General features: G+C 48.8%; 1 long non-coding RNA gene across 3 annotated transcripts; it reads right to left on the reverse strand.

Moving 5' to 3' along the window:
• Nucleotides 1-6,776: 6,776 nt before the first annotated feature.
• LOC120096679 (uncharacterized) lies at nucleotides 6,777-25,033 on the reverse strand. Of its 3 annotated transcripts, XR_015637164.1 has the most exons (6): nucleotides 24,827-25,033; nucleotides 14,656-14,953; nucleotides 11,698-11,987; nucleotides 10,834-11,037; nucleotides 9,476-9,541; nucleotides 6,790-8,008 (listed from the first exon to the last, which is right to left on the reverse strand). It is a non-coding gene; the product is annotated as an uncharacterized LOC120096679 (long non-coding RNA). The 3 variants fall into 3 exon arrangements; XR_015637166.1 differs by lacking the exon at nucleotides 10,834-11,037 and having other exon boundaries at nucleotides 6,777-8,008; nucleotides 11,698-11,782; XR_015637165.1 differs by lacking the exon at nucleotides 10,834-11,037 and having other exon boundaries at nucleotides 6,777-8,008.
• Between the last annotated feature and the right edge of the window lie 329 nt (nucleotides 25,034-25,362).

Here is a 25,362-nt window from a genome sequence, read left to right on the forward strand (position 1 = left end):
ATACTATGCAAATATCAATTTGATTTTATAGGACTTTTCTAATCGTGCATAGGTGTGCTTTCCTCTAGGCAGTCGGTATATTGCTCATGTCCTTTGACCTAGACGACCTTCCAGGGGTCACAGAGGAACTCGGTGTGTCTGGGCTTGCCGCCATGCTCTTCGCCGCCTGGCAGGTGTTCACCAGGAAGCCACAGTGAGCTCTGGGGGTTTCCGCTGGCCACCAACTCATCTTTTAAACTTGGGTTAAGGCTGGAATGGAGAGCTAAATGTTCTATTTAACTCATGAAACATTGGACTGGGTGTTAGGTATATTTTATGCTTTTAATTACAGAATGATAATAGTTGGGCTCAGCTTATATTTGAGAGAAAAGGGTTTTTTTTTTTTTAATTAGACAAAAAGATGAAATGTAGGATGATGTCATTACGCAGGTGAAGGCAGGTACAAGATAGAACGAGGCCTGTCATTGGGCGAGAAGGAAGGATGGGCGGGAGAAAAGTTTTAGAGAGGAGACTGGAGGGAGGGAAAGAGCAGCCGAGAGAGCATGGGGGGGCGGATGTTAAGACTCCATGCTGTACCTTTACAGGTTGTTATGAATGTCCTTAAAGGATGGATATGTACAGGGCTTTGTATGTTTAGGTGGGCAATTATATCTTATCAATTAGACCAGAGGTTATTGTGTTGTGTGTTCTTTCATGTGGCGATTTAATTGAATTCAAGAGAGTGTGGCAGCTGGAAACAGTGGGCCGCCACGGAATTGGGATGTGTATGTCTGGCATGGTGGTACATCGGCAGTGTGATACGGAATGGAGCAAAGCGGGTGAGACGCTTTGCTGACCGAGATGAAAATATCTAACAGATGTCTCAGGGCACCAAGGTGCTGGACCTAGTGCAGGATAAAAGACAGCCATTTTTATTTAATTTTACAGCAACACTAAGCTAAAGCCAAAAACATTGTAAATTAATACAGGCCTCTGTGACCTTTTTGGGAACTGGGGTGGGCATAGAAAGGCCTACAGTTACACCCAACCTCATCCAAAAAGAAAAACTATTTCTTGACGAGTTTGTAAATTCATCCCAGACTGAAGAGGTGAAAGCACTTCTCTCTCCAAAGGAAGAGCTCCAGAAACATCCACAGTTCTCGGCTCACCCATCATTATGTAGCTAATTCTTCCCACCACAGACAACATCCTGAGATTTACAGACATGAGTTCTAAGCCTCTAGAGGTCGGGTGAATTGTCTGCATGTCATATAGCTGTGGCTAGTAAGTGGTAAACAAGGGCCCTTGATTCAAAGTCAAGAGTCCCCTTTGCTCATTCAACTCCACTTTAGCGGACTTGAAACAAGCCTTACGTGCTCTCAAAAATGCTCCACCATCTGAACGTGACAGAAAAAACCCCATCACCAGCACCTCACGCCTCACTGGATCTGCAGAGAGTAACCCATCGCCATGTTGACTGTGACAGACAGTAAGGGACCCACAAAGATACAACCCTAATCCCTTCATCCCCAAAGCCTCTGGTCACGTAACTTTACAAGGCCAAGGAGCTCAAGTAATCAATACTGAAATGGAAAGCACAAAAGATTCTGAGTGGTAGCATCAATACCATTCGTAATGGTGGAAGATACACAATGCTTTAGTGTTTGAAGCTAGGAGCCGTTGGAGAAATTCAACAACAAAATGCCACATAACTGTTTGGAGAGCAGTGGTGTGCAAACTAATAGAAAAATATCCATGACCTCTTGTTAGACAAGAAAACCTGGAACCCTGGTATAAATTGTTGTGAAGCAAATTAGATGAACAGGCGATAGAAAGAGCTGTGAAGTGCTCTCTTCTGTTAAGAGAGACCACGTCAAGCTGGAGTGATGGCTCAACAGTTAAGAGCCCTGGCAGTTCTTCCGAAAGATCAGGACTAGATTCCCAGCACCTATGTGGTGCTAACACTATCTCTAACTCAAGTTCCAGGGGATCTGGTGCCCTCTTCTGGCCTGTGTTGGCATTGCATGAAGCATGCAGACGAAAACGTGGTCTTACTTTAAAAACCTTTTAAAGAGAGAGAATATGTATTCACTTCTGCTTCCCTTGGACAGAGATGCCCCCTGAAGTCCCCTAATCTACCTTTACCTTTTCTTTAACACCTTCCTTGGAAGGAAGGTGACTTGCCTGGCTGGCAAATTTGAGAATAGAGGCTGTCCCCAGCTGTCCCTTCCCTCCACCCTTTCAAGCCATGGCTGTGTCAAGAATAGTCTCTACCTTTCCTCCAAGTCAGGAGTCACCCACTGGTGTCGGCTACAACCATCTGTTGGTGTGGGCTTGGTTCTAGGGCTCCGTTCGCAGTCCCTGTGACTCTAACACTGGGTTACACCTCCCGTGTTTCCTTTTCAGTACTATGTCCTATTCTTTACCTGCATTCTTGTGTTTGTGCCTCCATTTGTCTGAGAACCCAGAAGGTCATGGCAAGTAGGATAGAATTGGTCTCCCCAGAGGCTCTAACATGTAACAGGTAAGGCTCTTGGTGAAATGTGATTTTTTTTTTTTTAAGTTACTTAATGGCTGGGCAATGGTGGTGCATGCCTTTAATCCCAGCACTCCAGAGGCAGAGGCAGATGAATCTTTGTGAGTTCGAGGCCAGCTTGGTCCACAGAGTGAGTTCTAGGACGGCTAAGGTTACATAGAGAAACCTTGTGATGAACTCATGAAAAACAGTGCTAGAGGGAGCAAAGTGTTTGCAGACTGAACAGAAGACCAGAGGAGCAGCCAATGGGAAGTCATGAAGCATGACGCTTAGTAATGGAGTTCCGGCAGGGACTCTGGGTGATTATGCCACCCCGTCAGCCCGCTCCTCTCATTCCTGCAGGGCCTTCTACCCAGTATCCACTGTCCACCTTCCCAGCAGACCTCAGGTTTCTCTGTATTCGTCTGCCCACTGCTCTTTATCCTGAGAAAGTGTACCCCACCAGAGTATAATTCCCGCCTATCTCCCCCCCCCCCCCCCATCTCAGCCACTGGTTCATGAGTGAACAGGCTACTTGGACTGGGCCAATCAAGTGGTGGCTTGGAATTGGGGTACAGAGCAGAAATTTCTATTATTCCTGTCTCCCGAGTCCCCCTCCAGCAAACATGACTCTGAAGGCTGTTAGTAGGTTTAAAACTCGGCAGCTGACACCATGCAAGGCTCAAGAGCTAAACCGAAAGAGAGTGAAACCCTCAAAGCAGCCTGAAGCAAGAGCGGATGCTGGGCACGCAGAGACAGTAAAACAATAACTTGCACTAATTACAAATAAAGAAGGGAGATTCAGAGAGCAGGGGCTCGGGTCCCAGATCTTCGAGGCTAGATCGGCTGAGCGAACAGCCTTTCCAAAGCTTACTTCCTCTACAGTGGCGCGTATAACAGCAGTTCCTCCCAGCGTTACCAGGAACCAGATGAGAGCAGTCCAACCGCAGCATCGGCCCAGCATCGGCCCAAAGTAACTGCGGGGCATGTGTGTGTGCAGACTCTGCCTCACGCGTCTCGAGTGGCCTTGCCCTGTCTCTTAGTTCTCAAACCACAGCACCAAATGCAGGCCCACACTGGCTGTTCTTCCCTCCCTCTCTGGGCTTTTGCCGCTGTGTCCCGGAAAAGCAATCCAGGCGACCTCTCTGAGAAGCCAACTTTTCAGCAATAGACTGAGAGCCTTGGGTAGGCACTTTCTCCTCTCCATTGAGAAGTCTCAGTATGTATTCCCTACAGAGGATCAACCCAAGCAGCAGTCACTCCAGAACCACATCCTCCTGCCTCAGACCACCTTCTCTTCTGCCTCTTCTCTGGTGGCTTCCACTCTGAGCTCAGAACTAGGCAGCGTTGGTCTGACTGGTTCCCCCTCATCCCTGTTTTCTTTTTTTTTTTCTTTTTTTTTTCTTTTTTTTTTTTTTTTTTTTTTGGTTCTTTTTTTTTTCGGAGCTGGGGACCGAACCCAGGGCCTTGCGCTTCCTAGGTAAGCGCTCTACCACTGAGCTAAATCCCCAGCCCCCTCATCCCTGTTTTCTAATTATCCTTATTTCTGATTTCTGACAAGTTGGTCTCTGCCGGTGAGCTGAGCCAGTTCGAGCCAGATTAGGGGTTTATCAGGAAGCCACCGGTGGCTTCACTGGTCCCAAGGATCAAGGCCAGGGAGGTCACCATGGGGAGAGAGACAGAGGGAAGGGGGAAGAGAAAGATTGTGTGAACGCAGGAAAAGAGAAAATGTGGAGCAAGAGAGACCAAAATGTCTGCATTACTTAGGGAAGAGCTTCTCCAGGAGAGGAAGCCCAGCCCCTCTGGAAAGTTCAGGACTCAGGGCCCCGGTAGGCCCAGCAGTTCCCGGTTTCAGGTAGGAACTGAGGGATGCTGGGAGAAGCTGGAGGTCAGGTCTGCTTTGTTATGTTAAATAAGCACCTCAGTCTCCTGTCCCGGGTCTGAATCCCAACACTAACACACCCAAGTCTTTCGGTTTCCTTTGTTTTCTCCAAGCCTGAAAACACCTCTCTAAGAATAACTGACCTTTGTTGTAAAAGTAATTCATAAGAGGAATAGAGAGAAATCAGTGCTAGGGAAAACCAGTTTTCTGTAAAACATCAGTTACCAACAGGAAGAACAAAAAGGGTAATTTCCATCCCTGGTGTTTCCAGATGTTTACAGCCAGCTTGGAGGACTTTCTCAGAGCAGGGGAATCCTGTAGAGTTTCCACGCCCGCCCCACCCCCCACCGACATCCTGAGCAGAGAAGACTCCGTGAGGTGGGAATGAGGAGCTAGGCCCCTTCTGTTCAGCAGAAGTGCTAACTAGTTGGCAACCCAAGGTAAGAGTGAGGGAGTGGGGAGGGGAAGAGGAGGCAGGAGGATGACAAGCTAGGTGTGAGACCCCACTCTGGGCTGGAGAGCCTTCCCCCAGGGCTGTCTTTGCACCTGAAGAACCACTGCTGCCTCTGGGGCCTCCACTGCTGCGGAAGGAAAATCTCTCTGAAACTGCATCCCTCGTACTGCTGAGGACCAAACCGTACATCAAGGTGCTGGTATCATTGCTGTGACCAAGCAGCTGGGTGACAGAGAGAAGCCCACACCTCAGCCAGCAGAGGGCAGGAGGTTAGGTAGCTGTAGGGTAGCCCAGAGATGAGCAAATGACACTCAATCAGCAGGTGAGACCATCAGATAATAAAGCAGGGCTTCACACTCCCCCACCCATACCCCCCACCCTCCACCCCTGCCTCCCTGCACAGCCAGGTCTCTCAAGAGACACACATAATCCTGTTCTGAATTCTCTTTAGCTTTTATTGTTGTTGTTTTATTATTGTTGTTATAGCACAGGGCAAGGAATGTATCTGTACAGAGTGCTTGCCTACGGTGTCCGAATCCTTGCTGTCTACTCCCAACGCTACAGAGTAATTGTTTGTTTTGGTTTGGTTTGTTTCTGTTTGGTTTCTTTGGAGACAAGGTTTCTCTGTGTAGCCCTGGCTGTCCTGGAATTCACTCTGCAGACCAGGCTGGCCTTGAACTCACAGAGATCCGCCTGACTCTTCCTCCTGAGTTCTGGGATTAAAGATGTATGCCACCACTACCAGGCAATTTTTATAATTATAGTATTGTAAAGCCCAACCAACTCCAGGGAAAAAAAAATCAGAGTCCTCCTGAACAAGGGTCCTATGGCACCCCTCTTAGCAACAGCCAATCATGTTGGGGTTTAAAATCTCCCCACCCCTACCCCGGGTCTGGACAAAGCACAACAAACCAACATGGTTCCACATGGAAAGGTTTAATGAGAGAAGAAGAGGAGAGGGAGGGAGAGGAGAGGAGAGGAAAGGAGAGAAGAGGAGAGGAGAGGAAAGGAGAGAAGAGGAGAGGAGAGGAGAGGAGAGGAGAGGAGAGGAGAAGAGAGGAGAGGAGAGGAAAGGTCAGCCATGGGCACATGGGGGTAAGGGGGAGATGGGGAGAGAAGAGACAGGGACGAAGAAGGCACCAGAATAGGAAGAGCAAGAGAAAGCAAGAGAGAGGAGTAAGAGGGAGAGAAGGGGGCAAGCAGCCCCCTTTATAGTCAGGCACAGTGGGCTGTTGCCAGGCAACTGTGGGGCTGAGCATACCTGGCTATTGCCTGGTAGCTGTGGGGGTGGAGCTTAGACAGAATACCAATTTTCTTCCATTTTGGTTTAATTAAAAAAGGAAAAATTCGAAAGGTGATGGGGGAGCAGGAATAGGGTCATCATGATCTCTGATTGCTTCCTGCTTGCTTTGGGGTGACATGTCTCTAGGGAACCTAGAAAAATGAATATGGGATGTTTGCCCAGTCTTAGAGTTGGCTGTTTCCTTGTTGTACAGGGTCTGTGGAACCATCTGAGGATAAGTCAGAAGGAACAGGTTCAATAGAAGCGTCTGTGTCTGTGAGAGGAGATTGGACACCTGGAGGTGGCTTCTCTGGAGCTGTCCTGGGTGTAGTAAGCGCCTGAACTTGACAAGATGCTGAAACACACACACACACACACACACACACACACACACACACACATTCTCTGCCTATATATTTAATATATATTAATATAAATTTTATATATATGCAGAGAATAAGATTAAGTGCATTTGGAGAAAAGAAAATTTTCTTCTTAGATGTACATTTGAAACCCAGAGGAATTCCATCCTTTGGAATAGGTAGTGAGTGGAAACTTTCGGCAGACGTACTTATCTGGGTGGAGTCTATTTGGTCTATGAGAGGTAGGTCAGAGTGGGTTTCCTGTAGCTTATACGTTTACAAAAGAGATAACAACATGAGTTAACAACATGAACATTTTTTTAAGGTTTATTTATTTATTTATTTATTTATTTCATGTATGTGGGTACACTGTCACTGTCTTCAGACACACCAGAAGAGGGCACCAGATCTCATTACAGATGGTTGTGAGCCACGATGTGGTTGCTGGGATTTGAACTCAGGACCTCTGGAAGAGCAGCCAGTGCTCTTAACCTCTGAGCCATTTCTCCAACCCATGAACATTCTTTAAGATAAGTTTTTTCATGGAGCAGAAGGAAGAACTTATCCTACAGAATGTGTCCTAGATGTCTTAAAACAGTTTGCCACGACAAAAAGACAGAGAGAAAGCAGTTTCCAGATCCTATTTGGAGAGACTGTTCGTTTAGCAGCAGAGGGGTTCTGGATCTCCCAGACTCGGGGGTCTACTTGAGAAGCTGGTAAAGGAAGCAGCATGTCCGTGTTAGTAGGTTGGCTGGCTAGAGGGAGCAGAAGGGCTGCAGGCGAGCTTGAGTTTGGGCAAATGGGGGGAGCAAAATAGAGACTCCCAACTGAGCTAGAAGATCCCTTCCCAATAAGGGGACAAGGCAGGTTGGCACTACCAAAAAGGAATGGGTGAAAGGTACATCCCTAAAAATGTAGCCAAGTGGTGGGGTTTGGTGAGGAAGGTAAGGTTGCTCCCTACCCCAACAATGAGGAAACAGGAGAGAGAAGTGGATCTCCAAAACTCTGTTAGGACCGAGTAGATGGCCCCAGTGTCCAAGAGGAAGGAGATGAGCTGCCCACATACCATGATGGTTACCCAAGGCTTCCTGCTGGTGATGGCAGTGGTCAGGTCCAGAGAACTCAGGCCCCTTCAGTCATCCATAGCCAAGTCTAGGAGATCTGCTGGAGGGTTACCTGGACGTGATGTCCCCCTGTACTGTGCAACATGAGGGCAATCGACAGCCCAGTGTCCCTCTTGATGGCACCTAGGACCTGGCCTCCTTGCTTTGCAGAAATTAGGGCAAGCCCTTGTCCAGTGACCTTGTCAACCATGCTTGTAGCGGGAACCTGGTGGTCCCTTAGCCTTAGAAGACCAGGAGTTCTGAGCAGTGGCTGAGGCTGGTTGGACAGCCTTTGCCAGCAAAGGGTACTTCATTCTGCAACCCTTCTCATCTCTCCCATGGCACTTTAAAGGCCAGCACCAAAACTTCTGCTGGTGGAGTTAGGGGCCCCCTCTCCAGCTTTTTAAGTTATCTTCTAGGTCGGGGTAGCTCTGGGAAAAGAAAAAAGGTCATCAGAAGTTACTTACCTTCTGAGCTTTTAGGGTCTAGATTAGTATATTGTAATAAAGCCCTGGTAAGGTGTTCTAAAAATTCGGATAGGTTTTCCTGTTTTTCCTGGATGACCTCTTGTAGTTTTTCAAAATTCACTGGTTTTAAGACTGTCCGGTTCCCAAACTCACTGGGGTTCCTCAGGAAGTAAATTATTAGTAAGGATCATATGTCAAGACAGGGTAGGAATGAAAACTCTGGAGAGCAAGGGAGAGGTGTGAGCACATGCATGCAGGCACACAGCTGGGACACTGGCCCACAGCTGGGACACTGGTGTGCACAGCTGGGACACTGGCCCACAGCTGGGACACTAGTGTGCACAGCTGGGACACTGGCCCACAGCTGGGACACTGGCCCACAGCTGGGACACTGGTGTGCACAGCTGGGACACTGGTGTGCACAGCTGGGACACTGGTGTGCACAGCTGGGACACTGGTGTGCACAGCTGGGACACTGGTGCGCACAGCCAAGGCACTGCATGCGGGTGGCGGCATGAGCACACTGGAAAAGACAGTGTGAAAGCTGTTTTTCTCGAGGCTGTGGCAGGCTGAGCACAGGAACAAAGTCCTGGACAGAGAGAGAGAGCTCGCTTGCATGCGGGTCTTAGGGGTTACACACTTGTGGGAAAGCAGGTCTCACAGACAGAAGAGTCCCTGGTGGATGCAAGGAATGGGGCCAGACCTGCTTTTCAGGGGGCACAAACCAGGAACTACAGACACGAGGAAGGGAGGAGGGGGAGGCCTGGGATGGAGCCAGACAGAAATATTGTTTTCTGCTTAGTATAAATTAGACCAAAACATCCCAGGAAATAGGACCAGGCAGCCAAGATCGATAGACTCGTTGGTGAGAATAGGGATTAATTGCCCCTACCAGTGTTGGGGCTACATTTGCAGCCAGTGCTGGGGCTATACTCAGAAAGCAGTTTATCCAGGCCTGTCCTGGCATTAAACTGTCTCAAAAAGAGAGGAAGGAAAAGTCCCACCCGAGGGAAAAGGTCTAGAAGGATCCATCCCCAGGGGCAGCATAGGGAGCTCCAAGCCAAAAACGCTCTCCTGAGACCATGTGTACATCATGGAAAGTCAAGCTCTGAGGTAAAGAAAGTGCACAGAGGTCGAGTAGGTACCACCCAGCAGCATGTGCTCGAAGAGGGCGCTCTCCTTAGCGGGCAGCTGCATGCAGGGCATCATGGCGATGGGGAGGCCTGCTGGACTGACCAGCCAGTACCCAGGACACAGGTTACCTCAGCGGGATGCCGTGGGAATCGGAAACACAGAGAGAGGTTCGAGCGAAGGTAGTTGTGAGGGCCTAAGTGACCCCACGTGGCAAAAGCTGACACCACATGGTGAACCAACGGAAGGCAGAGGCTCACACAGAAGTCTGCATGCACTCCAGCTGAAGCAGTAACTCACATGGTGGAAGTCCTGAGTCCCATGGCAGCCAGCAGGTGGTGGTGGTAGTGGTCGAATGGCGTATATCTACATAGGGGAGGCAGCAGCTGCGATCAAATTCAGGTGTAATGGCGGGATTGATCCTCACCACAGCCCAAGCTGAGCAGCCTCGACCCTGCCCTGGGGCCCAGTGTGGGCTGAGGACCAGTGGGCGCTGCAGTAGGAGTGCAGCTCCATCTCTCCCCACCACAGCCCCACTGCTCCTCCTCTCCTCCTCAAGAGAAAGTGTGACCCAAGTGAGCAAATGCAGGCTGGGGGCCCGCAGGCACTGTAGTGGGAGCGGCAGGTGTGCAGGGCTCCTGCCAGGCCACGTAGGCATGGGGAGATCAAAAACCACATACGGGTCACCAATGTTGGGGTTTAAAATCTCGGCTCGTGCCCAGACAAAGCACACCAAACCAACATGGTTCCACATGGAGAGGTTTAGTGAGAGAAAAAGAGTAGAAGAGGGGAGGAACAAAGAAGGCTGGCCATGGGCACGTTGGGGGAAAGGGGGTTGGGGAGAGAAGGGACAGAGACAAAGAGGTCACCAGAAGAGGAAGAGCAAGAGAGAGGAGTAAGAGGGAGAGGAAGGGGCAAGCAGCCCCCTTTATAGTCAGGCACAGCTGGGTGTTGCCAGGCAACTGTGGGGGTGGAGCATACCTGGCTGTTGCCAGGTAGCTGTGGGGGTGGAGCTTAGACAGAATACCAACAAATCAGGCTACAAAGGCAGGGTCAAGGTAGTTAAAGATTATGGTGTTTTATTATAAGAAAGTAAGAACCAGGATACGTTTGGTAGAGACACGGTAATGGTGAGGTGGAAGGGGATGCCTCTACAGGCTCATGTTGAGGCACCCTTCCCCCTGAGGTATCAGCTGTATGACTGGATATAGTATGGAATTTACAGTTTATGTGAATTCAGGTCACAGAGTTTATTTAGGGCATGGGAAAAGGAGTTGAGGAGGGAGGAGAGAGAGAGAAAAGCAGAGAGAGAGAGAGAGAGAGAGAGAGAGAGAGAGAGAGAGAGAGAATGAATGAGAGACCGGGCCAGGAACACGTAGAGAGATGGGGGAGGGGAATGGGGAGAGAAGGGACAGAATAAGAGAGTAAGAGAATAAGGAGGGGGCAAACAACCCCTTTTATAATGAGTCAGGCATACTTGGCTGTTGCCAGGTAACTGTGGGGTGGGGCCTTGAAAAAATGCTAACATTCCCCCCATTTTGGTTTAATTAAAGAAAAGGAAAAACTAGAAAGGGGCGATGTTGAAGCAGGAATTGGGTGGTCATAATCTTTAGCTACTTCCTGTTGACTTTGGGGCAACGTGTCTCTGGGAAACCTACGAGAATGGGTACTGGGATACTGGTCCAGTCTTAGAAGAGCCGGCCAGGGTCTGTGAACCATCTGCGGATAGGAAGAAGCAGGTCCAGTAGAAGCGTCCGTGTCTGTGAGAATAGACTGGAGCGTCTGTGGGTTGCTTCTCTAGAGTGTCCTGGATGTTATCAGTGTGAACTGTCTTTAAGATGAGCTTAGGGAAGTCAAAAAACCTTTTGTGGAGCAGAAGGAGCAAGAAGGGCTTTTAGCTTCTGTCAAGGAGACTGAATAGCACAGTGAGAAACATTTTTAAGTTTACATTTAAAAGACAAAAGAAACTCAAAACCTTGACATTGTGAATAAGACAGTTGATCATATGGTTTAGCAAGAGAAACACCTTAAATCCATAGCTTAAAGGCAGCCAAAGGAAGCTGAATTTTTTTTATTATAAATGTAGATTACACAGTGGAATGTTTTATTAGAGCTGGGCTAATTTAAAAGAACTCTATTGGTTAACGGTAGGACAACGGCATAGCAAGGAGAGGAAATACGAAGCGTTTAATCACTAGAAACTGAGTTTTGATGGGGAAGTAACAGAAGGTTGCATCTGTGAACGCCAACACATGAACTCATGTATCCTTCATCGTGAAGTCTGTGAGCAAGGCAAACCTGTCTTTCTGATAAGAGATCGGGCAGCCTCAGCTAGTTAACAGATTAACTAATGAGCCAATAAGGTGGTAGATTACCTTGGGCTAAGGAACTAGGTCTGTTTTCTAGCTGTCAAGCTACGGTTACCTTAGCTGTCGATGCTGTCAGAAACCTGGGAAGAAGAAATTATAATCTGGGAATCATGCATTAATTAAAATGACAGAGACTGGTCTATAGTCCATTACCTACAGTTCCCAGGTCCCTGTAGTCTCCATGGCAACCTGAGCAGAGTCAGTCTGGTTGTCCGGCCCAGAAGTCGAGAAGCTTTTTCTGTGGAGTAGATGCGTGTGAAATGAGAAATGGCCCACCTTGACTTAGGCAATAGGAGACATTTGACTCTAAAGGTATCGTGTGTTTATCCACAGTGTAGACCAAGCTCTGGCAACAGGCAAGACGCTGGAGCTGTCTTTCTTGGTCTTTATCATGCCACAATCTAGGTAGAATCTTGTTGCTGTGCCCATATCTTCTCAGAGACCTTGGGGTGGGAGGGATCACTGTTAGGCTTTAGGTGTCTCTGCTGTCATAAGCTTAAACACATAACGTTACATTTATCAGACTTCTTACAAGATTGAGAGCTAATATCTATTAAGCATATCTGAGCTAGACAACCTGTGCTTGTTTAATTATTTGTTTTAGAATGTATCTATCAAATAAAGAGAGCGCACTGTGACTTAAGGACAGTAGCAGAAACAAGGCTAAACGTATATTTAAGGCAGTGATCTTTAACTTTTTACTGTTTAGAAATAATTTTTTACCAAGGCAGGTTAGAATGAAAAATCTTATCTTAATTGCTAAGTGACTTTGACAGGCAGTACTCTCAAAAGGCAGTGAACTGGGGACTGCCCATAACAAAGATGGTGCTGAAGCTACAGCCAGCCACATGACTGCCCTTAGCTAAGATGGCGCTGAAGCTGCAGCTCCGCCTGGAGGAAAGTCTCATGTTATATTTTAGAATGAAGCTGTAGAAATGTAGCTGGGTATCTTAGAATGGAACAGCAGAGACAAACATAAAGAAGAATCTACGTGGCTCGAGGGACACGTAGCTCAGCTTGGCAGCGGGCGGTGGCCACGGGAGTGCGCCTGCATCTCAGCAGAGCAGAATATCGGCAAGCGGGGTGGGACAGACAGCAGCTCCCGAAGCCGCAGTCTGTCTGTCTCCTAGCAACTCTGCTCAGGCGGGAGAGCGAGCACACTCAGGGCGCTCTGGGCTGTGCAGGGCAAGAGAGTTTGTGCCCGGGCAGTTGAGTGCCAGGCGGCAGGGCTGAGGCAGGCGCGGTGAGGGTGTGGGAGGCGGCGGCGGTGGAAGGCAGAAGCACAGGCAGAGGCTCAGCAGAGCAGTGTACAGGGCAGATGGCCAAGGGATGCGGGGATGGCAGAATCAGGGGACAGGGAACCAGATCAAGAGCGAAGAAACAAAGTGGTGAGAGAACAAGGGGGAAGGGGAAAGGCGTACGGATCCCTGGATCACTGGCAAGTTGTGGAAGCACCTTTAAGCGGCCATGTAGAGTTATTGGTTTGGGATAATGTGGTCAAATTTAGCCTGTGAATTAGACCGGGAGGGTTGGCGGGTGAAGACATCCCCTCTGGTGAGAGCAGGGTGAGCTAGCGATTTGTCCGTTCTGTGTCAGGAAGACAAATTTGGTAGCAAAGGCGGCAGGCAACAAGACCAGATCACCAGGTTGTCATGCAGTGAACTGGGGGCTGAGCTCAGGGCCAGCTGTGGGGCTCAGAGCCTGAGGGAGAATGGTTTATCTAAGTTTAGGATTTTTGTCAGCAGCAGGAAGAGAGAACCACTTCCAGGAGAGCGAGAGGGAGAGTCACCCAGGGGTAGAAGTCCTAGAACAAAGGTTCAGTGAGAAGGCCAGTCATGACTGCCTTCATCCTCAAGGACACCACAGGGTGGTTGGGAGCTCAATAGCCCTCCCTTGGGACCAGGAGACATTTTATGCTGACCAGTAGGGAGGGGGAGCTTACCAAATTGCCGGTGTTTGAGTAGATAGGTCTAGCAAGCTATCTGATAACCACAAAGTCTATATGGCAGCAAGAGTTACGAAACTTCAAGTTTCTAAATCTCGAGTCTCATGGCACCAAGGTTGTGCTTTATTAAAAAAGAAAGAAAAGGGGTTGGGGATTTAGCTCAGTGGTAGAGCGCTTGCCTAGGAAGCGCAAGGCCCTGGGTTCAGTCCCCAGCTCCGAAAAAAAAAAAAGAAAAAAAAAAAAAAAAGAAAGAAAAGACCAGGATGTTTGGTAGAGGTGATGTATAGTGAGGTGGAAGGTGATGTCTCTGCAGACCCATGCTGAGCCATCCCTTCCCCCTAAGGTACCAGCCACACTGACGGAGAGGAGGGGCGTTGAGGAGGGAGTAGAAATAAAGGAAGAGAGAAAGAGAGGGAGAGGGAGAGGGAGAGAGTAGAGGCCAGCCAGGAAGAAAGAGGGGAGGGGAATGGGGAGAGAAGGGACAGAGAGGTAAGACAGTGAGAAGAGGGCAAGCAGCCCCTTTTATAGTGAGTCAAGCACAGCTAGCTGTTGCCAGGTAACTGTGGGGCGGAGCCTAGAAGGAATGCTAACACAGATAGGGTAAGACACCCTGCATAGGATACCTTAGCCATCCTGTTTGTCAGTTGGTTTTTGTCCCTGTGTTCTGTTCCCGCAGATTATACCAGAAATGCAGTTTTTTAAAGTATTAATGTACTGACCCATATGGAAATTCCCCAAGTTTGCTGTAACCACATTAAAAACCCTGAACCCCTAGACCTCAGGCTCTCACTCTGAGACCGGCTGCAACGGTGAGAGTCTGAGAGTCCTTGCTCACGAGCTCGTAATAAAGACCCTTATGTGTTTTACATCGGAATTGGCTCCTCGGTGGTCTCTGGGTACCTGAAACTTGGGCATAACAGTATAGAAACACAGCACAGAGGACTTGCTCTAAACTCCTTTAAATGCTCACAGTCCAGCGACATAACTTGAGCACGCGCTTACAGAACGGGCCTCTAGAAGCCCTTCCTACTGCAAGCCCTACCCATTCATTCAAGCCCCCTTTCCTTCCCCGCCTCAGCCCTGCCTGCCACCCACCTACTTTCTAATAGTTTCACTACTTCAGAAGCATCACGTTAAGTGGAATCATGCAGAAAGGTAGCACTTGCCTTTCCGTGACGGGCTTTCCAGTTAGCAGCGTCTTCCAGGTCTGCGTCGTAACCCACGACAGGTTTTCCTTCGAGGCTGAGCCGCTGCGTGGGTGGGCAGCTTCATTGCATAACTTTAGTGACCGTGGAAGTGCAGCTGGGTTGATTCCACACCTTCTCAGGGAACAAGCTAACTGACTGGCCAGATACCAGAGTCATGAGCACCTCTGATTTAACTACATATTGAGTATGGACTGAAGTCTACTATGTCCCACTGCGCCGGATGAATGGGTGAAGGCAGAGACCTTGCCATCGAGCCCTGTAACCATGGAGCACAAGTCAAACACACTCTGGTGAGCCCCACCCCTAAGCAAATGCAGATCCGGCAGCACATTTGCGTGCAAACACCTTCGTCCCAGCGCTTAGGAGACAGAAGCAGGCAAATCTCTGAGTTTTGCCTGTGGTCTACCTAGAGAGACCCGCTAAGGCTACACAGTTAGCAGTGTCTCCAAAACAAAACGATAACAACAAACACTTGAGTAGAGGCCACACAGGAAGAAGGTGGTCCCACCCTGAGCTCGGGGAGGAAAGAGGAAGGGGCTCCTGGAGTCTCTGGACAATGAGAGAGCTGAGCAGCAGAAACGAAGAACTGGGTGACGAGACCACAAGACCCAGGACACAGCTGGCGGTGACGTAACAGGAGAGACACAGCTCCTCGCCACAAGCATCTCCCACAGAAAAGAACCTGGGTCTAACCAAAAGTCTAGCTCAGGGTCCCAGCTTTTGAAAGAGAGACACGGGAACCACACATGCCCGGTGGTTCACATCCACCATCCCAGTGTCTGTGGAAGCTGAGGCAGGGAGATCACAAGTTCAAGCATCTTAGTCAGCCACATCTCAAAAATGAAAAGAAAAAAAAATCATAAAAGGTGTTGGACGAGCACTTGCCAGGCACACTGGAGTCCAGGAAATGCCTACTTTTAGGCCCACCTGTATCTCCTTCTTTGTGTTTGCTGCTTAAATTGGTTAGAGTGGAATTCGTTTCTAAGCAAGAAGCTAAAAGGACTTAAGCCTCGTGTGCAGGATGTTGGGAGAGACCTTGGAATCTGAACAACCCTGAAATCAACATGACGCACCAGTGTGCACCAGACTCCTGACAGGGACTGTAAATAGATTCTTTGCTTCCGTTTACCTCCAAAGATCTCAGCCCCTTCCCCAGACAAAGATGCTGCCAGCTTCTGCCCATTCCTCCCCATCCTCTGAAATCCACACTTAACTGAGTCCCCTACATCTTATGAGACAATGAATGGCTTCATGCTGTCAGCCAGCCACCACCAGAGCAATAGGTCCAGAGAGCACAGATGGGACCTCAGACAAGTCCTGAGAGAGCACTGAGGGAGCACCAGGTCCTCAGACAAGTCCTTTCTGGACCTTTGCCTTATTCCACATTCTTTTTTTCTTTTAAAGATATATATTAGCTGTTTTCAGACACAGCAGAAGAGGGCATCAGATCCCATTACAGATGGTTGTGAGCCACCATGTGGTTGCTGGGATTTGAACTCAGGACCTCTAGAAGAACAGTCGGTGCTCTTAACCACTGAGGTGTCTCTCCAAATCTTTCTTCCACATTCTATGTTCCTTAAACAAGTCTGAGGTCCAGCCCACAGGCAGGTAGAGAGAACGTGACTGTCTCTTTAGAGGGAAAACTTATGACTCTCAAACCAAGATAATCCCATCTTACATACACACACACACACACACACACACACACACACACACACACACACACACACTATCTGTATTTCCGGACATGCTGGAGTATCTGTAGACAGGAAACCTGGTTGGGGCATGAGGGGCTAGGAAGATGTCTCAGTATTAAAAGCGTCTCCTGGGCTGGAGAGATGGCTCAGTGGTTAAGAGCACTGACTGCTCTTCCAGAGGTCCTGAGTTCAATTCCCATCAACCACGTGGTTGGTTCCCATCAACCATCTGTAATGGGATCTGATGCCCTCTTCTGGTGTGTCTGAGGGCAGCCACAGTGTACTCATATACATGAAATAAATAATGTTTTTTAAAAAAAGTGTCTCCTAATCTTCAAAGGACCCAAATTCAACTCCCAGTGCCTGTAGCAGGCCTCTCTCAAATACATGTAACTCCAGTTCCAGGGGCAAACCTGCATCCACACATATATAATCTAAAATACATTTTGAGGGTTTTTTATCTTGGCACTGGAGAGCCCACTCAATAGTTAAGAACACGTTCTGCTCTTGGAGAGGACCCAGGTTCAGTTCCCAGCACTTACATGTGGCTGTCCTTAACTCTAGGGGACCTGAGGCTCTCTTCTGGGTCTGAGGACATCACATATGCACATGATAGACAATGCACAGGAGAAAGAGAACCCATCCACAGAAAACAAAAGTAAATTAATCTCAGAGGGAGATTGAGCAGCCCGGCCTGGATCAAAGAATCCCTGCACTCAGGAGGCAGAGGCAGGCAGATCCCTGTGAGTTTGAGACCAGCCTGGGCTACAAATCAAATCCCAGACAACCTGGTGGGAGCTACGACCTTAAAACCCTCCATTATCGATGTTAGTATTAGTTAGAGTTAAGTAAGATAAAATGGAGAAATGCTGGAATGAAAATATGATGACTGGATTCATTAAGAGGTCAGGACGATGGAAAATCCCCAGCCAGCTGTAGAAGGCTGATACAAATCTGTTGTCGTCAGGATGCCTAATGATATGACAAACTTGTGACCTTTCTGAGAAACCAACATCCTGTTGATGATGTCAGCCGATTGCCTGACCACAAGAGCACAGTGTCCTTGGCTTGCGTGAATATTTCCCGCTTTCCCCTCCCTGTACCCTCTGTTATCCCTGCTATGGTATAAACTCAGCCTTGGGAAAAAAAAATAAAATTTGTCGCCTTGATCAGACTCCTGTCTTGGCGTCCTTCTTTGAGCCTCTTGTCTTCCATTCTCTCCTAGGTGGTCCCCAACCTCCGCTGACTGCCCTGCAGGCCGGGGCAACAACCAAGGCTGGTTATACTGAGAAACCCTGTCTCAAAACAAAACAAAACAAGAGAGAGACAGAGAGAGACAGAGACAGAGACAGAGAGACAGAGACAGAAACAGAGAGACAGAGACAGAAACAGAAACAGAGAGACAGAAACAGAAAGAGAGAGACAGAGACAGAGACAGAAAGAGAGAGACAGAGACACAGAGAGAGACAGAGACAGAGAGAGACAGAGACAGAGACAGAGAGAGTGGCCTGCAGCCTTCCTAGTTTCCACGAGCAAATGCCACTCTCCCTAGAGCTGCACCAAACGAATTACCCATCCCTCACAGAGAGAACTTTTATTTTTGTTTAGCTTTATTAACTGAGCAAATGATTTAGGCTTATTTTAGCAAACAAAAATTTTTATAGCAGGTAAGAAAGCAAAAACAGAATGCGTCCTACAGAGTAGAGGTCAGACAGAGAGAGACACATGTGGCCAATGTCTTGTTTTTCTTTTTAATCTTTGAGACAAAATTCCAATCTTGTAACCTGGGTGAGTCTCTGCTGGAATTTCAGGGGTACACCTCATACGAGGCTGGGGGCCTCCAGCTTGGCCCAGAAGGCAAGTCCCGCCCACACTCAGGAAATCAAAGTCAAGGATTCCACACTCCCAGGACTCTGTCCTGAGATTTGCTCTCTTTAAAAGGCAGAGTTTTGCTGGGGGAAGAACATTCCCAGGGGTGGGCTCTGAGATCATAAAGCCTCACCCATCTGCTAGCATAGCTGTCCTCCGAGAAACTCCACTAAAACTGCAGCTGACTGAAATGGATGCAGAGACACACAGCCAAACTTTGCACGGAGCTCAGGGAGTCCTGTGGAGAATTGGGGAAAGGATTCAGGGACCCAGAGGGGATAGGGAACTCTGCAGGAAGGCCAACAGAGTCAACTAATCTGGACCCTTGGAGATTCCCAGAGACTGAACAGCCAACCAAAGAGCATACATGGGCTTGACCTAGGCCACACACACACACACACACACACACACACACACACACACACAGCAGATGTGCATCTCGGTCTTTGTGCAGATCTCCCAACAACTGGAGCCAGGGCAGGGTAGGGGAGGAGTAGAAGGGGCTGTCCCTGACTCTGTTGCCTGCCTTTGGATCCTGTTCCCCTAACTGGGCTGTCTTGTCTGTCCTCAGTGGGAGAGCATGGACCTAGTCCCTGAAGTGCCAGAGTGGGTTGGTACCTCCAGAGGGCCTAATTCTTCTCAGAGGAGAAGGGGAAGCAGAGGGGACAGGGGGAGCTGGGAGGAAGTGGAGCTGCTAACTGGATGTAAACTGAATAAATTAATTAATTAGTGGGGGTGGAGAAGCCTCACCCTACTTCCAGTCTCTCCTATCTCTCTCTCTCTCTCTCTCTCTCTCTCTCTCTCTCTCGCTCTCGCTCTCGCTCTCCACCCCACCCCCACCCCCTGCTTTGGCCTCCCTACCATCCTGGACTCTTGTTCTCATGAACTTTAAACCCAAATAAGTCTCTCTAGGTCATGGCGTTCTATCTTAGCAACAGCAAAGCGGCTGGTGGGGAAGAGGGTGTGGTGCGGTGTCCACAGCCCTATGGGTGAGACAGGTGTTCGGGCTGAAGGGAAGCAGTCATGGTGGCCACGCACCACGTGCAGGAAACTTATTTCCCAGGCATTTTATGCAATTCCTTTTGGTTTGGTTTGGTTGGTGTTCTGTTCTGTTTTTTTCTTGTTTCAACAGTGTCTAGCTAGGTACCCTAGGCTGGCCTGGAACTCATGATCCTCCAGCTTCGGCCTCCCTAGTGCTTGGGATTGCAGATTCATGCCATCCCAGTCAGCTTGCCACTGGATATTTTAAAAGAAATCATTTCGAAACTAGGAAAGTGTCAAGTGGATACTTGGTTGACTTAGAAGTATCGTGATAGAGAACTTCACAAAGAGGGAAATAGGGAAAGGGCTCGGAGGCACGCTGACCACTTAGCCACACTCTCAGGGACCTGCTCTTTTGACCCCAGAAAAGCCCTCTCCAGATCAGAGACAGTCAACACCCCCCATGTCATGTGACAGACCAAGTCTCCTTCAACTGAGCCTGACACCGTACAAACTTTACAAGGTAACAGTTGTATCCGCTGTGTGAAAGTCATATTCATAATTAAGCAATATGGGAGAAGGGAGAACCCTTCACTCATTCAGGTCACAAAAGCAAATATGAGCACAGACTGCCCCACACTGTGGCTGGCTCCTGGGAACCACTGGTATAATACACACACACACACACACACACACACACACACACACACACACACTGTGACTGGCTCCTGGGAACCACTGGTATAATACACACACACACACACACACACACACACACACACACACACACACTGTGACTGGCTCCTGGGAACCACTGGTCACTATACATACACACACACACACACACACACACACACACACACACACACACACACACACTGTGGCTGGCTCCTGGGAACCACTGTTACACTACACACACACATACCAGCCGGCCCCGAGTATATTTTTAAAATTACAGACACTGGGTAGGGTGTCCTGTGCCTGTAACCCCAACACTAGGCAATCAGACCTTGCCTCAAGGAAAACAAAGAAATATTACAAACAAAATGGCGAACCTGCCGTACCATCTCTCCAGCCCAGATGGTCACAGATCTGCAAAGCAAAATCAGCTTTGCTCTGCTGTGTGCTACCATCTCAACCCCGGTTGCGTTTTGGAATAATGCAGAAAGGCTTTGGGGTTTGGTTTTGGTTTTATGACACCTAGTATCTAACTCCCACACCTAGGGAGTCTGACACTTGTCTGGGGGTGAAAACTGAACATCAACAAAGAAGAAAAAGTTTTGTTTCTTTCAAACAACACTAATCACGTTGGAGACCTACTTGTGAACCACTGAAAGTGTATACAAAAGGATGACCACTAGGTGTCACTGCTGCCAAAGTTTTGAAAAGAAATTGCTCTCAAGCGGTCCGATAAATTCTCTTAATTCTTGTCAGCTTCCCCCCCTCAGTGCTGGGACCCCGTCTGTCCATGTCCTATGGGTGCTGCCACAGTTTCTATGAGTTCATATGTGTATAGTGCTAGCGTGTGTAGTCTGCTCCAGTGGAGTGTCACTGTGTGTATTAACCACACCAGAGCAGGCTCCATACCTAGGAGTAGCTGGTCAACACAGAACAAACTCCACAGTAACTTTGTACAGTTTTTGTCTCATTTTGCTTTGTTTGGGCTTTTATTTTCTTATTGGTCTTTTGCTTGTTTATTTTGATTTCTGTTTTTGTGGGTTTGAGGGTGAATTGTGTTTCTTGGGGTTTGTTATTTTGTTCGTGTGTTCTAGGGAGAGGAGAGAAAACAAACATAAAAGTTCATGATAAGGGAATGTACTGACGAATCTTATGTCAACTTGACACACAAACTAGAGTTATCTGAAAGGAGGGAACCTCAATTAAGAAAAGGCCTCCAAGAGATCCAGCTGTAAGGCATTTTCTTAATTAGCGATCAATGGCCGAGAGCCCAGCCCGTTGTGGGTGGTGCCATCCCTGAGCTAGTGGAAGCCATGAGGAACAAGCCAGTGTGTAACACACACTGTATCATCTCCCGTCTCCAAGGTCCTGACCTGTGTGAGTTCCAGTCCGGACTTCCTTTGATGATGAACAGCAATGTGGAAGTGTGAGCTGAATAAACCTTTTCCTCCCCAAGGGTTTATTGGTCCTGGAGTTTCATCACAGCCATATAAAACCTAATTAAGACAATGAGATACGAAGGATCTGGGAGGAATTGGGGAGGGGGAAACATAAAATATATTGTATAAAAATTTTAATACAGGGGCTGGGGATTTAGCTCAGTGGTAGAGCCCTTACCTAGGAAGCGCAAGGCCCTGGGTTCGGTCCCCAGCTCCGAAAAAAAGAACCAAAAAAAAAAAAAGTGAAAAAAAGTTTTAATACAAATTCATAATCCTTCTACAATTCATGCAATTCATAGATTTAGAATTGAAGGAAAAGCCTACTTTTTAAAAGATGGGTTTGAACCAATCAGATGGTTTAGTAGGTAAAGTGCTTGCAACCTAAGTTCAATTCCCAGAACCACATAAAGGTAGGAGGAAAGAACTGACTTCCACACATGAACCATGATGTGTGTGAGTACATGTGTGAGTACACACATGTGCATACAGGAATGCACAAACGTGTGCACACATGAGTGCAAACACACATGCATGCATACGTACAAACACATGCATGTGTGCACACTCATAGGCATGCAAATTACAGGTGTACATCCTTGCCTGTGCACACACATGCACACACATACACCTGCATGCACAGTGATGTATATGCACACACATGTATACACATGTACACACTCACAAGGGCACACATGCCTACATATTCATGCAATTCATACACAAATGCAGGAGAACACACATGCACATACTCATGTACATGCAGGCTTGAGTGAGCACACACACACTCCCGCACAAGCGTGTGTACACAAATGCACTCTCACATGCAATGCGTGAAGGCATACAGATGTGCACTCACTCACAAGTGCACAGACTCTTGCCTTTGCATACTCACACATCCCCACACATGCACACACAATATGTGCACACACTCAAGCATACATGTGCATAAACAGGGCCAGTGAGATAGCTTTGCTGGTAAAGGAAATTGCCAACAAGCCTGAGGACCTGAGTTCCAGCTTAGGAACCCATGTGGTAGAAACAGAACTGACTCCCTTAGGTTGTCCTCTGATTTCCACATGTGTACATGTAGCACACAGGTGTACACACACACACACACACACACACACACACACACACACACAATTTTTTTTTCCAGAGCTGAGGACCGAACCCAGGGCCTTCCGCTTGCTAGGCAAGCGCTCTACCACTGAGCTAAATCCCCAACCCCCACAATTTTTAAATGTAATAAATTAACATGTGTTCTTAAAATATTCCTCAAAGTCTTAGTCCTTAAAGAAGTGTCAGGAAACAGGACACAAACCCTCTTTTTCCGGAGTTGCCCTAACCGTGTAAAATCAGGACCACTGTGCTTAGCTTATGTGACGCGTGCTTGCTTTCTGACAATTGTGAGCTTGAAGCTCGAGATGAAGGTGTGATGCATGGAGTTGGCTGAGGACTGTCCCTGTCCTGCAGATGGCCTCATCCTCACAGGTCTGCTGAGTGCCCCTGCCCTGACTCTTCAGATACAGAAGCCTGTGGTGGGGTTAGGGACCCACCTCTCCCCCTGAGCCAGCGCCAAAGCACAGTTCTCAGGCCCGAAGACTTAAGAAAGGTGATCCCGGAGGAGCCTCACAAAAGAACGCTTGCAGCCTGCAAGGGCCTCAGTGTGTGGCTCATACCCCTTCCCCACAGTCATGCTTGATCCTCAGTTTTAATTCCACGTCTTCTACGTGGTTGTTTGGCTCTATTTCCTGACCAGGGCACTTGAGCTTCAAAGGAAGGGAGTTTGGGCTTGAGAGAAAGGGGTAAAGCTGTATTGTACTGGTAGATATGGCAAGGGGTGTGTGTGTGTGTGTGTGTGTGTGTGTGTGTGTGTGTGTCTGTCTGTCTGTCTGTCTGTCCGTCTGTCTGTCACTCTTGCTCTCTTCCTTTCTCTCTCCTTCCTCTCCTTTCCCCTCCCCTCCCCTCCTGCCCTGTACTCTGCAGACTCTCATGATTTGGGAGGCTGAGGAGGATGAGGAGCTCAAGGCCTGCTCACCCTGGCACACCAGCATGAGATGTGTTCCTACCCTCTGGCCACCACCTAAGATGAAGCCTCTAGAACTAAAGCTCCTCTCTGTCCCTGGCCACTAACTCCGGGGCCCCCTACTCTGTGAAAGTTGGCTGTCCTACCTACTATGGCACCAGAGCCTCTCATCTTGGTTGACATTTTTGTTGGAAATGAGGCAACAAGGACTTGCTGAGTCCTGACTGGAAGCAAAGCAGCCCTGGGGTGAAGAGGGCCTCCCTGCTGAGGCCACACCTACCCTTGAGGAAGAGCACTTACCTACAATGCCTGTACCTCCCACCTCCCCATTCTGAGGTACAAAGGGTTTGCTGGGGGCTGAGCCAGATTCCCAACAAAACCCAAGCCTGTGAAGGCAGGCATGGAGGTCAGTCCTGCCAGCCAGGTTCCTCCACTCTATCTCTCCCCTCTCCTCTTTTCGCACTGCCCAGCTACTCCCCCCCCCTTCAACAGCTCCCCCAAGCCGCATCCGCTCCCTGCCCCCAGTACTCCCCCACCTCTAGCCGCCCCCACCCCTACTCCAAGCCACACCCATCATCCCACTTTCTCCCTCTCTTCCCCACCCAGAACATTCTGAAGACCTTGTTCCCATGAAGACAAGCTCCCTCTTATACCCACCCTCTGTTTCCCAAGAGGGAGGCTGCTCACTCTCCCACACTCTTGGGGCCCAGGGCAGGAAATAGCAGCGATGTGCTTCCTGTTCCCAGTTACTGCTCCTAGAACATCAATCTTCCGTCCTCCGCACTGTCTCCGACATCCCTGATAGCTCCGTGGCCAAAGTTCCTTTTGAATTCCACATTGACCATCATCTCCAGACTCCCATATACGGAGAAGCCTCGGGCTCACAGTTCCCTCCCACCAGGGTTTTCTACCCCACCCCACCCCTTCAGCCTGTGTTCCTGGCCTCGCCCAGACCTGTACCACCTAGCAAACTTCTCTGTCACAGGCATCATGAACTGGTGAACCCTCCTGCCCACTGACCTCTTTCCTTCCTTTCTTCTTTTCTTTCTTTCTCTCCTTTCCTTCCTCCCTTCCTTCTTTCCACCATCCCTGCTCTCTGCCCTGACCGCTAGTCCCAGCAAGACATGTACAGGGAGCCTGCCTGCCTTGTTGCACCCTGTCCCCTCTGTCCCTAAAGTAGCTCTCTGTGACTCCCCATTGGCCCTCTGACTTCCCGATTTGCTCCAAAGTTTGGTTTTCATCTACACATTACCGTACTTACTGTACCATTTGCTTTCTTTAAACACATTCGTTCATAATTCCATTAAACACATCAGAGAGCTGACAACGATCAGCCCCTTCTGCCTCTGCCTTGTGAAGCAGTCTCTCCTCTCTCCACCCTTTTCTTTCTTTCTTTGTTTTGGTTTTGTTTTAAGCCTGCTGTTGGAAGTTGATCTCACCTTGGTTGCCTTGGCGCTCTGCTTCCTGCTTCTGATCGCCCACTCCCTCCGGCCCCTACTGACAGGCCTGCCTCATTATCCACTGAAATTGCTGGCACGGGATGTCCCTTGTAATGTTAGGAGCTGCAGGGCTCTGAACACTCAGGGTCTCTCTGATGACCACATGACGTTTGCAACTACTGTCCTTCCTTCTCACCATTCTCACTCAAGGCACCAGTCCTCAAGCTCCCGGGCTTCACTGACAACTGTGGGCGGGCAGATGCAGAGCGGGCCTGGGATACGCCCACCTGCTCGCTGTTATGCAGACATCCAAGAGGAGCAAGCAGAACGCCGTCTGCCCTCTGCCCTCTGCCCTCTGCCCTCTGCCCTCTGCCCTCTGCCCTCTGCCCTCTGCATACAGACAGGGTCCTTCCTGCCCACATCTAAGAAGGATGCAGTATTTCCCTAGACTGTCCTTTCTCATTCTTGAAACTCAGCCCAGAATTTCATCATGTGGGAAGCTTTCTCTGAAGCCCCAGGGTCAAGCAGGGGATCCA

Source organism: Rattus norvegicus, chromosome 14 (assembly GCF_021556685.1).
Source record: "Rattus norvegicus strain SHRSP/BbbUtx chromosome 14, alternate assembly SHRSP_T2T, whole genome shotgun sequence".
NCBI classification, from domain to species: Eukaryota; Metazoa; Chordata; class Mammalia; order Rodentia; family Muridae; genus Rattus; species Rattus norvegicus.